The sequence below is a fragment of the Nomascus leucogenys genome, chromosome 21, assembly GCF_006542625.1.
Source record: "Nomascus leucogenys isolate Asia chromosome 21, Asia_NLE_v1, whole genome shotgun sequence".
Lineage (NCBI taxonomy): Eukaryota > Metazoa > Chordata > Mammalia > Primates > Hylobatidae > Nomascus > Nomascus leucogenys.
This window is the reverse complement of record NC_044401.1, coordinates 78,223,560-78,234,685: the sequence shown is the minus strand read 5'-3', so window position 1 is coordinate 78,234,685 and position 11,126 is coordinate 78,223,560.

The window sequence follows — 11,126 nt, the reverse complement described above, 5'->3', positions numbered from 1 at the left end:
CACATAAGTACTCTCAACAGACTGTATTTTAAAATATCAATAAGAACTGGTGATCTTAAAATGAATTTGAAAGCATTCACAGCTGTCAGAAATTCATCTGAACCATAAAATTATACATTTTTGAGAGAGAAATAATATTTTGGGCACATGAAATGAACGTTCCATCACCATACCCCTAAAACATATTTTGTAGAGAATTTTCTCACACAAAGAGTTCACATGCAAAACAAACTGTAACAAAAACTATTCAAAAAAATCTTTCAGCAATGCTAAAATACTTTAACTATATAACGTATTTTCTGTGCTCTGTCTACTGTGAATTACCTCTCTACCAAGAACTTACTCATACTAAGGATATTTAAAGCAAAGCAAATACCATACAAATAATTATTAAATCGTATTTCTCAGAACCCTTAGTTATCTGATAGCAATTCAAAGTACAGTCATGCATTACATTAATATGGGCATATGTTCTCAAAAATTCATTGTTAGGCAATTTCATTGTTATTTGAACATCATCACGGAGTCACTTACACAAACCTAGATGGCATAGCCTACTATATACCTAGGCAACATGGTACAGCCTATTGCTTCTGGGCTATGAACCTGTACAAAATGTTACCATACTGAATACTGTGGACAACTGTAACACAATAGTAAGTGTTTGTGTATCTAAACATATCTAAACATTAAAAAGGTTAAGTAAAAATATAATATACAGTATTATAACCTTATGGGACCACCTTCTTATAAGTAATCTCATTGACAGAAACTTTGTTATGCAGTGCATGACTGTATCATTTAAAACACATCCCTAGGATTTACTGTGACCTTCAAATGTCAACACTATGTTGATTCAGAAAGGATAACTTTCTAATACATTTCATGTTATTATAGTAGTCCACATGTAAAAACCACACTTTATGAATTTAGTAAATCATTTAGGTGAATGTAGTTCTAGAAAGCATGTTTAAAATACCAGTTTTTAATTCTATCATACAGAAAGTCAAATTTCTAAAACAAAAACTGAAAAAAAGCTATCGTGAGATGGGTTACATGATGGGTAAATATCTCAAATGTACAGCATTGAGGTACCAGCATCATACTTACAGTATCTTCATAGTTTTGCTTCTGTAGCCCTTTCCAATTTGAGGTCTGTCTTCTACCATTCAGTGTCACCATGGTTACCTAGACTTTATTTATTCATTTATTTTACACTTCTCTTCAGCTGAATAGGGCTAGGCTCTCTTCTAGATATTGAGGATAAAGCAATTAGCAAGATAGACAAGGTTACTGTCTTCATGAAATGTATGTATATGCCAGCAAGAGGAAAGACAAACAAGTAGGCAAATATATATCAGACAGAGGTTAAGTATTACTTTAAATAAATAAAGAAAGCAAGGTAAGAAGACAGAAAATGATGGTGAAAGGAATTGTTTTTGGCAGAGTGGATAGGAAAGCCTCACTCAGGAAGTGAGTAGCAAAGAACATATAAAGCTCTGTGGAAGATATTCCAGGCAAAGGGAACATCAGGTGAAAAAGTCCTTGAAATGGGACTAAGCTTGGTGTACATCAGCAAGATAAGAGTGAAGAATGGGGAACCTGGTAAGAAATGAGTTTAGAGAGGTAAGCAGGGATCTGATCAAGCAGGGCCTTAGAGGCCATGCCAAAGAGTGTGTATTTTATGATAAGGGCAATGGAAAGCCACTACAGGGTTTAAGGAGGGGAGTTACAAATTCTGATTAACGTTTTTAAAAAATCACTAAGACCATAAAGAAGACTGTAGAAGGAAAAATGTAAGATAAAGAAAACTAATGATGAAGGTGTCACATTTCATTAGTACTTGCATGTTTGGACACAAGGTAGGTAGCACACTGTACCTATAACAATATACTCCCATAACTTAATTTAAGGTTATTCTTTGATCATGAAATTAGGAAGAAAATTGTAAAGGATAGGATCAGATATCCGAAGATATTACTCAAGACACTCACGTGGGTACGAAATAGAAGTCTTTTAGAAAGACTCCAAAATCTGATTTTAAAATAACTAAAGTATAACCTCAAATATCACCAGATTGTATCCAATAACTAAAAGATTTTAAGCAATCAATTTTACAATATATGTTATTTTTAAATGAGCTAAAAAATGAGAGTGCTATACATTAAAGATTACAAACTCTCAGTCTGCTGGTATGTTTTAAATTTTTTGCTTTGTAGTTTTTTACTTGAATGAGTTGCTAACACTGAGAAGTAAGATGATTTCACATGAAAATCCAGGTTTCTGTATTCAACTCAAAAATCAGCAGCTCCAGGCTGGGCGCGGTGGCTCACACCTGGAATCCCAGCACTTTGGGAGTCCAAGGCGGGAGGATCACAAGGTCAGGAAATCGAGACCATCCTGGCTAACACGGTGAAACCCCGTCTCTACTAAAAATACAAAAAATTAGCCAGACGTGGTGGCGGGCGCCAGTAGTCCCGGCTACTCGGGAGACTGAGACAGGAGAATGGTGTAAACACGGGAGGCGGAGCTTGCAGTCAGCCGAGATCGCGCCACTGCACTCCAGCCTGGGCAACAGTGCAAGACCGTCTCAAAAAAAAAAAAAAAAAAAATCAGCATCTCCAGCACCTTTTATTCTTGCAAGGCAACAATCTTGGAGGTGAGCAACTCTATTTATTCTTATAAAGTTCTACTACAAGCTTCTCTAAAAACAAATGGATAAATTCATTACTTTTTGAGTAACATGGGACTTTTTACATTGCTTTAAAAAGAAAAGAGAGTGGAGGGTGGAGCCAAGACGGCCGAATAGGAACAGCTCCGGTCTACAGCTCCCAGCGTGAGCAGCACAGAAGATGGGTGATTTCTGCATTTCCGTTTGAGGTACTGGGTTCATCTCACTAGGGAGTGCCAAACAGTGGGTGCAGGACAGTTGGTGCAGTGCACTGTGCACGAGCCAAAGCAGGGCAAGGCATTGCCTCACTCGGGAAGGGCAAGGGGTCAGGGAGTTCCCTTTCCTAGTCAAAGAAAGGGGTAACAGACAGCACCTGGAAAATTGGGTCACTCCCACCCTAATACTGCGCTTTTCCAACGGGCTTGGAAAATGGCACACCAGGAGACCGTGTCCGGCACCTGGCTCGGAGGGTCCTACGCCCACGGAATCTTGCTGATTGCTAGCACAGCAGTCTGAGATCAAACTGCAAGGTGGCAGCGAGGCTGGGGGAGGGGCGCCCACCATTGCCCAGGCTTCCTTAGGTAAACAAAGCAGCCAGGAAGCTCGAACTGGATGGAGCCCACCACAGCTCAAGGAGGCATGCCTGCTTCTGTAGGCTCCACCTCTGGGGGCAGGGCACAGACAAACAAAAAGTCAGCGGGAACCTCTGCAGACTTAAATGTCCCTGTCTGACAGCTTTGAAGAGAGTAGTGGTTCTCCCAGCACACAGCTGGATATCCGAGAATGGACAGACTGCCTCCTAAAGTGGGTCCCTCACCCCTGAGCAGCCTAACAGGGAGGCACCCCCCAATAGGGACAGACTGACACCTCACTCGGCCAGGTACTCCTCTGAGACAAAACTTCCAGAGGAACTATAGGACAGCTGAATTTGTGGTCTCACGAAAATCCACTGTTCTGCAGCCACCGCTGCTGACACTCAGCCAAACAGGGTCTGGAGGGGACCTCTAGCGAATTCCAACAGACCTGCAGCTGAGGGTCCTGTCTGGTAGAAGGAAAACTAACAAACAGAAAGGACATCCACACCAAAAACCCATCTGTACATCACCATCATCAAAGACCAAAAGTAGATAAAACCACAAAGATGGGGAAAAAACAGAGCAGAAAAACTGGAAACTCTAAAAAGCAGAGCACCCCTCTTCCTCCAAAGGAATGCAGTTCCTCACCAGCAACAGAACAAAGCTGGATGGAGAATGACTTTGACGAGTTGAGAGAAGAAGGCTTCAGACCATCAAACTACTCCGAGCTACGGGAGGAAATTCAAAACAATAGCAAAGAAGTTAAAAACTTTGAAAAAAAATTAGACGAATGGATAACTAGAATAACCAATGGAGAGAAGGGCTTAAAGGAGCTGATGGAGCTGAAAGCCAAGTTTCAAGAACTACATGAAGATTGAAGAAGCCTCGGGAGCCGACGTGATCAACTGGAAGAAAGGGTATCAGTGATGGAAGATTAAATGAATGAAATGAAGCGAGAAGGGAAGTTTAGAGAAAAAAGAATAAAAAGAAACGAACGAAGCCTCCAAGAAATTTGGGACTATGTGAAAAGACCAAATCTACGTCTGATTGGTGTAACTGAAAATGACGGGGAGAATGGAACCAAGTTGGAAAACACTCTGCAAGATATTATCCAGGAGAACTTCCCCAATCTAGCAAGGCAGGCCAACATTCAGATTCAGGAAATACAGAGAACGCCACAAAGATACTCCTCGAGAAGAGCAACTCCAAGACACATGATTGTGAGATTCACCAAAGTTGAAATGAAGGAAAAAATGTTAAGGGTGGCCAGAGAGAAAGGTCGGGTTACCCACAAAGGGAAGCCCATCAGACTAACAGCTAATATCTCAGCAAAAACTTCACAAGCCATAAGAGAGTGGGGGCCGATATTCAACATTCTTAAAGAAAAGAATTTTCAACCCAGAATCTCATATCCAGCCAAACTAAGCTTCATAAGTGAAGGAGAAATAAAATACTTTACAGACAAGCAAATGCTGAGTGATTTTGTCACCACCAGGCCTGCCCTAAAAGAGCTCCTGAAGGAAGCACTAAATATGCAAAGGAACAACCGGTACCAGCCACTGCAAAAACATGCCAAATTGTAAAGACCATCGAGGCTAGGAAGAAACTGCATCAACTAACGAGCAAAATAACCAACTAACATCATAATGACAGGATCAAATTCACACATAACAATATTAACTTTAAATGTAAATGGGCTAAATGCTCCAATTAAAAGACACAGACTGGCAAACTGGATAAGGAGTCAAGACCCATCAGTGTGCTGTATTCAGGAAACCCATCTCACGTGCAGAGACACACACAAAGGGATGGAGGAAGATCTATCAAGCAAATGGAAAACAAAAAAAGGCAGGGGTTGCAATCCTAGTCTCTGATAAAATACACTTTAAACCAGCAAAGATCAAAAGAAACAAAGAAAGCCATTACATAATGGTAAAGGGATCAATTCAACAAGAAGAGCTAACTATTCTAAATATATATGCACCCAACACAGGAGCACCCAGATTCATAAAGCAAGTCCTGAGTGACCTACAAAGAGACTTAAACTCCCACACAATAATAATGGGAGATTTTAACACCCCACTGTCAACATTAGACAGATCAACGAGACAGAAAGTTAACAAGGATATCCAGGAATTGAACTCAGCTCTGCACAAAGTGGACCTAATAGACATCTACAGAACTCTTCACCCCAAATCAACAGAATATACATTTTTCTCAGCACCACACCACACCTATTCCAAAATTGACCACATAGTTGGAAGTAAAGCTCTCCTCAGCAAATGTAAAAGAACAGAAATTATAACAAACTGTCTCTCAGACCACAGTGCAATCAAACTAGAACTCAGGATTAAGAAACTCACTCAAAACTGCTCAACTACATGGAAACTGAACAACCTGCTCCTGAATGACTACTGGGTACATAATGAAATGAAGGCAGAAATAAAGATGTTCTTTGAAACCAATGAGAACAAAGACACAACATATCAGAATCTCTGGGACACATTCAAAGCAGTGTGTAGAGGGAAATTTGTAGCACTAAATGTCCATAAGAGAAAGCAGGAAAGATCCAAAATTGACACCCTAACATCACAATTAAAAGAACTAGAAAAGCAAGAGCAAACACATTCAAAAGCTAGCAGAAGGCTGTAAATAACTAAAATCAGAGCAGAACTGAAGGAAATAGAGACACAAAAAACCCTTCAAAAAAATTAATGAATCCAGGAGCTGGTTTTTTGAAAAGATCAACAAAATTGATAGACCGCTAGCAAGACTAATAAAGAAGAAAAGAGAGAAGAATCAAATAGATGCAATAAAAAATGATAAAAGGGGTTATCACCACCGATCCCACAGAAATACAATCTACCATCAGAGAATACTACAAACACCTCTACGCAAATAAACTAGAAAATCTAGAAGAAATGGATAAATTCCTCGACAAATACACCCTCCCAAGACTAAACCAGGAAGAAGTTGAATCTCTGAATAGACCAATAACAGGTTCTGAAATTGTGGCAATAATCAATAGCTTACCAACCAAAAAGGGTCCAGGACCTGATGGATTCACAGCCGAATTCTACCAGAGGTACAAGGAGGAACTGGTACCATTCCTTCTGAAACTATTCCAATCAATAGAAAAAGAGGGAATCCTCCCTAACACATTTTATGAGGCCAGCATCGTCCTGATACCAAAGCCTGGCAGAGACATAACCAAAAAAGAGAATTTCAGACCAATATCCTTGATGAACATTGATGCAAAAATCCTCAATAAAATACTGGCAAACCGAATCCAGCAGCACATCAAAAAGCTTATCCACCATGATCAAGTGGGCTTCATCCCTGGGATGCAAGGCTGGTTCAACATAGGCAAATCAATAAATGTAATCCAGCATATAAACAGAACCAAAGACAAAAACCACATGATTATCTCAATAGATGCAGAAAAGGCCTTTGACAAAATTCAACAACGCTTCATGCTAAAAACTCTCAATAAATTAGGTATTGATGGGACGTATCTCAAAATCCTAAGAGCTATCTATGACAAACCCACAGCCAATATCATACTGAATGGGCAAAAACTGGAAGCATTCCCTTTGAAAACTGGCACAAGACAGGGATGCCCTCTCTCACCGCTCCTATTCAACATAGTGCTGGAAGTTCTGGCCAGGGCAATCAGGCAGGAGAAGGAAATAAAGGGTATTCACTTAGGAAAAGAGGAATTCATATTGTCCCTGTTTGCAAATGACATGATTGCATATCTAGAAAACCCCATTATCTCAGCCCAAAATCTCCTTAAGCTGATTAGCAACTTCAGCAAAGTCTCAGGATACAAAATCAATGTGCAAAAATCACAAGCATTCTTGGACACCAATCACAGACAAACAGAGAGCCAAATCATGCATGAACTCCCATTCACAATTGCTTTAAAGAGCATAAAATACCTAGGAATCCAACTTACAAGGGATGTGAAGGACCTCTTCAAGGAGAACTACAAACCACTGCTCAATGAAATAAAAGAGGATACAAACAAATGGAAGAACATTCCATGCTCATGGGTTGGAAGGATCAATATCGTGAAAATGGCCATACTGCCCAAGGTAATTTACAGATTCAATGCCATCCCCATCAAGCTACCAATGACTTTCTTCACAGAATTGGAAAAAACTACTTTAAAGTTCATATGGAACCAAAAAAGAGCCTGCATAACCAAGTCAATCCTAAGCCAAAAGAACAAAGCTGGAGGCATCACGCTACCTGACTTCAAACTGTACTACGAGGCTACAGCAACCAAAACAGCATGGTACTGGTACCACAACAGAGACATAGATCAATGGAACAGAAAAGAGCCCTCAGAAATAATGCCGCATATCTACAACTATCTGATCTTTGATAAACCTGACAAAAACAAGAAATGGGGAAAAGATTCCCTATTTAATAAATGGTGCTGGGAAAACTGGCTAGCCATATGTAGAAAGCTGAAACTGGATCCCTTCCTTACACCTTATACAAAAATTAATTCAAGATGGATTAAAGACTTACATGTTAGACCTAAAGCCATAAAAACCCTAGAAGAAAACCTAGGCAATACCATTCAGGACATAGGCATGGGCAAGGACTTCATGTCTAAAACACCAAAAGCAATGGCAACAAAAGGCAAAATTGACAAATGGGATCTAATTAAACTAAAGAGCTTCTGCACAGCAAAAAGAAACTACCATCAGAGTGAACAGGCAACCTACAGAATGGGAGGAAATTTTTGCAACCTACTCATCTGACAAAGGGCTAATATCCAGAATCTACAATGAACTCAAACAAATTTACAAGAAAAAAACAAACAACCCCATCAAAAAGTGGGCGAAGGACATGAACAGACACTTCTCAAAAGAAGACATTTATGCAGCCACAAAACACATGAAAAAATGCTCATCATCACTGGCCATCAGAGACATGCAAATCAAAACCACAATGAGATACCATCTCACACCAGTTAGAATGGCCATCATTAAAAAGTCAGGAAACAACAGGTGCTGGAGAGGATGTGGAGAAATAGGAACACTTTTACACTGTTGGTGGGACTGTAAACTAGTTCAACCATTGTGGAAGTCAGTGTGGCGATTCCTCAGGGATCTAGAACTAGAAATACCATTTGACTCAGCCATCCCATTACTGGGTATATACCCAAAGGACTATAAATCATGCTGATATAAAGACACATGCACACGTATGTTTGTTGCGGCACTATTCACAATAGCAAAGACTTGGAACCAACACAAATGTCCAACAACGATAGACTGGATTAAGAAAATGTGGCACATATACACCATGGAATACTATGCAGCCATAAAAAATGATGAGTTCATGTCCTTTGTAGGGTCATGGATGAAACTGGAGAACATCATTCTCAGTAAACTATTGCAAGGACAAAAAACCAAACACCACATGTTCTCACTCATAGGTGGGAACTGAACAATGAGAACTCATGGACACAGGAAGAGGAACATCACACTCCAGGGACTGGTGTGGGTTGGCGGGGGGGAGGGACAGCATTAGGAGATACACCTAATGCTAAATGACGAGTTAATGGGTGCAGCAAACCAACACAGCACATGGATACATATGTAACAAACATGCACATTGTGCACAAGTGCCCTAAAACCTAAAGTATAATAAAAAAAAAAAAAAAAAGAAAAGAAAGTGCTTGTCCTTTTGCCAACTTAAATATATTCCACTAGCATCCATGAAGAACCCATTATGAAACAATAACTGATATGAAGAGTTTGGAGTCCAGGTAAACAATTCTCTTTTTTTTTTTTTTTTTTTGAGACAGAGTCTTGCTCTGTTCCCTAGGCTGGAGTGCAGTGGCGCAATCTCGGCTCACTGCAAGCTCCGCCTCCCGGGTTCACGCCATTCTCCTGCCTCAGCCTCCCGAGTAGCTGGGACTACAGGCACCCGCCACCACGCCCGGCTAATTTTTTGTATTTTTTTTAGTAGAGACGGGGTTTCACCGTGTTAGCCAGGATGGTCTCAATTTCCTGACCTCGTGATCTGCCCGCCTCGGCCTCCCAAAGTGCTGGGATTACAGGCTTGAGCCACCGCGCCCGGCCCAGGTAAATAATTCTAAAGGCACTAGAACTCTTGGAGATTCTATTGAACATTTATTCCACAACCAACCCCAAAGGCAAATGCTGACTCCAAGATCTGAGGTGTCCAGTAAGGTCCTAGTTTCCAGTAGGATGACCTGCACCTCCACACCCTTATGCATGACAGTAACATTTCTTACAACTTCACAGGGCTTACAAAAGTGGAGAGCAAGTCCCTTCACCCAGGGCATCAGCTGCCATGTATGAGCTAATCCACTATTCAGACACTCAGAGCATAAATTGCTATATATAGGAAATGAGAATCAAATCAACTAGTCCTGTCAAAAGGATTATGTTATTTCATATAAAATCTACAATAAAGCATTTTTAAAACGTATCACATCCTTTCCTTTTTTAAGCTTTCTGACAAGTCAGATGAGACTCCTTAGGTCTAATTTATTTTTGTACTATTTGCTAGATACCACATCAATGTATGGTGTTCATAAACAAGAAACAGTTGCACTCCACAAGTCTATAGAAATGACAGTAAACAACGAGCTGAGACCATGAGATGAGAACAAAGTATAATCGAACAAGCTTTTCTTTTCCCTCAAAAATACCATCAGAAACGTAATTTTAGCACCCCAGAAAGCAACAAGCTAAAATTGTGAAAAAAATAGATGTAAAAATATATTTTTAATGCAAAGCAAAGGAAAGAAAAATGCGATCTCAAATGTACATGCATGGATATCTATGGCAGATTTTGGAGTCTACTTTTATGGAACACACTTCAGGAAAATAAGCTTTGCTTCTACTTAAACATTTCAAAACATTAAATGTGTAATAGTTTTCCCAATGGCATATGGTTTGAATTGATACTGGTAAATAATTGCACATAAAATGAAACTACACTGAACTAAATGTTAGTAAAAGTGACAAAATAAAATACTAGCAATATAAACCATTGCATGGGTGTACGCCATGTTATCAGGTGAAAAAAAACTATTGCAATTACAGGCTTTCATTATTTATTTCACCTTTATGTAATTACATCTTATACATGTTTATTTAGTACTATCAATCTGAGACATCATTTTGAGAATATAATTAATTGGATAGTAAAACAGAACGTGTGTGTGTTTTACTATTTTTCTCTTTATTTCAAAAAAGTTGGTCTTTGTTAGTTGTGTTTAACTGCCATCTAGAGTTAAAATGAATCCATTTCTTTTCCCCTCTACTTCTCTTCAAAATTTTAGGCATACAGGCAAACATGTTTCACTTCTACTTCACATCAAACAAATATTCGTCAGACAAAAAAACTGTAAAAGGATAACTTTATCCCATTTTTCAAATTACTGTTAGCAATTACACCTGCTACAAATATTTTAAGTTGACTAAAAATTGAGACTTACATTTACACTAGTTAAAATGCTATTTTTGACTATATAAACAAGCCAATGAACAACCTAATACACATCTGGACTTTGGGAAATACATTAAAAACTTCAAGGTAATTTACAGTCTATTTCATGACCTACAATTTTTTTTTTTTGAGTCCAAGAAAAGCAGACCCAAATAAAAAGATATTCAGTAGTTACTTCATTTTTTTCACATATGAAAAATATGATTATGAAAAATTAGCTAAATCCCAGGCCAGGCGTGGTGGCTCACGCCTGTAATCCCAGCACTTTGGGAGGCTGAGGCGGGCAGATCACCTGAGGTTGGGAGTTCAAGACCAGCCTGACCAACATGGAGAAACCCCATCTCTACTTAAAATACAAAATTAGCCGGGTATGGTGG